This window comes from Penaeus japonicus, unplaced genomic scaffold (assembly GCF_977035675.1).
Source record: "Penaeus japonicus unplaced genomic scaffold, GWHDUDI00000001_assembly GWHDUDI00000008, whole genome shotgun sequence".
Classification (NCBI taxonomy): Eukaryota; Metazoa; Arthropoda; class Malacostraca; order Decapoda; family Penaeidae; genus Penaeus; species Penaeus japonicus.
In genome coordinates this window covers 2,468,534-2,471,033 of record NW_028234410.1, presented here as the reverse complement: position 1 = coordinate 2,471,033, position 2,500 = coordinate 2,468,534, and positions in this window count along the sequence as shown.

The window sequence follows — 2,500 nt, the reverse complement described above, 5'->3', positions numbered from 1 at the left end:
AGTGTGTTCTCAATTTCGTAAATATCAAGAGTACGATTAAGTTGTAACGAGATTTTCATTGCGAAGGGGAGACGCTGATCGTAGAATGCGATTATGCGATCATTACATAATCCATTGCATGCGATTATTATATTAATCTATCCGTTGATGCGATGTTATAAGCGATTATTATTACGTGCAATTATGGCAGTCAGTTCGATAGTGTAGTTCGATAGTGTAGTTCGATAGTGTACGGTATATACACGCGGTGATGCCAATGAGAAAATGTTGCTGAACAGTAGCAGAGCCTCAGCGGGTAATGGGGGGGGGGGGATAGCGTGTCGCCCGCGCATATGGTATGAGGCGAGAGATAATGGAATTAATTAAATCTAATGAGGATAATGAGATCGAAATGTCCGGAAGAGAAGGAGAGCAAGGACGTCGGAATTGAAATCCCAGGAGTGAAAAGGGGAAATAAAAAAAGGAAAATGGACCCAGAGGCGAAAGTGCGTAAGCGTTGGGGTAAAAAAAAAAAAAAAAAAGGCCTGAATAGGGACAGGTGGCTTTAACGGGAGATGGGCGAAGACAGATGGTGCCGGAGGTGGTGAGTGGAGGGAGAAGGAGGAGGGGAGAGGGGATGAGGGAGAGGGGAAGAAAAGGGGAATGGGGGAGCAAGAAGTGGAGGAGGAGGAGGAGCAAGAAGAGGAGGAGAAGAAGAAGAAGAAGAAGAAGAAGAAGAAGAAGAAGAAGAAGAAGAAGAAGAAGAAGAAGAAGAAGAAGAAGAAGAAGAAGAAGAAGAGGAGGAAGAAGAAGTAGAAGAGAAGGAAGAGGAAGAGGAGGAGGAAGAAGAAAAAAATAGATAAAGAGAAGATGTACAAAAAGAAAAAGAAGGGGACAGAGAGAAGACGTATGTGTGTGTGTGTGTGGGGGGGGGCGGTGATACAGGTACCACACGATGCCAACTGTGTCCTAGATTCACCGTAAGTGCCAAGGTCACCGCCGCCCCTGCCTCGTGCCCGCCCCGAAAGTGTTCGAGAAGCCCATCCCCGTCTGGACCGAGTGAGTGAGACAGATTGAGTGAGAGTGAGAGTGAGAGAAAGATAGAGTAAGTGAGAGAGGGAGAGGTAGGGAGGGAGGGAGGGAGGGAGGGAGGGAGTGAGAGAGAGAGAGAGAGAGAGAGAGAGAGAGAGAGAGAGAGAGAGAGAGAGAGAGAGAGAGAGAGAGAGAGGGGGGGGAGAGAGGGAGAGAGAGAGAGAGAGAGAGAGAGAGAGAGAGAGAGAGAGAGAGAGAGAGAGAGAGAGAGAGAGAGAGAGAGAGAGAGAGAGAGTGAGTGTGTGAGTGAGAGAGAGAGGGAGGGAGGGAGGGAGGGAGGGAGGGAGAGGGGAGAGAGAGAGGAGAGAAAAGTGGGGGAGAGAGAGGGAGAGAAAAGAGGGAGAGAGAGAGGGGAAGAGAGAGGGAGAGAGAGAGGGAGAAAGAAAGAGAGAGAGAGAGAAAGAAAGAGAGAGAGAGAGAACGAGAGAGAGAGAGAGAGAGCGAGAGAGAGAGTGAGAGAGAGAGAGAGAGAGAGAGAGAGACTGACTTTATTTCCCCGAGCCATGTTTGTAAATCATCATTATTGGCGTTGGCATTGTCGTGTCACTGTTAACGGCATCAACTTCATTACCAAGACTCCGAGCAGATTTTACGATTCTCCTAAGCAACCTGTTTAATCACCTCTCCTTCCTCTGTAAATCTCTCTCTTATCTCCTTTAGAAAAAAAGGGATTTATATTTATACTTTTTTTTTCAGTCTTTGAGTCACCTCGTATGGGTCAGTGCCAGATTGTGGTATGGGGGGGTAGGGGTAGGGGGTAGGGAGGGGGCAGATTGTGGTGTGGGGGAGGGGGGAAAAGGAGGGAGGGGGTTGCTGCATCTGAGAGGGGAGAGAGAGGGGGAGGGGGAGGGGGAGGGGGGGTTCCTGCCTCAACTTGGCCCCCTCCTCCCTCCTCCTACTCCTACTCCCCCTTCCCCTCCGTAAGCCAAATACGGGCGTGCGTAGTGCCGCCCACACCCACACTAGCTTATACTTTCTCCCTTACGCCCTCAGGCAGTCGGGTCACTTTTTTGTGGATTTAATGCTTTGTATCGGAGGCGGGGTGGGGGGGACGGGCGGGGGCGCAGAGTAGTTTTGGAAAATGGAAAGCGAGAGAGGGATATGGAGGGGAGAGGAGGGGAAGGGAGGGGAGGGAAGGGAAAAGGAGGGGAGGGGAGGAAGAGGAGGGGAGGGGAGGGGAGGGGAGTTGAAGTGGAGTGGAGACGAGATAGAGTGGAGAGGAGAGGAGAGGAGAAGAGTGGAGTGTGGTTGAGATGGAGTGGAGTGGCAATGGGGATTGGCGATGGAGAGAGAGAGAGAGAGAGAGAGAGAGAGAGAGAGAGAGAGAGAGAGAGAGAGAGAGAGAGAGAGAGAGAGAGAGAGAGAGATGGAGGGGAGGAAGAAAAAAAAAGAGAAAAAGAAAAAGAAAACGAAACGAAACGGAAAAAAG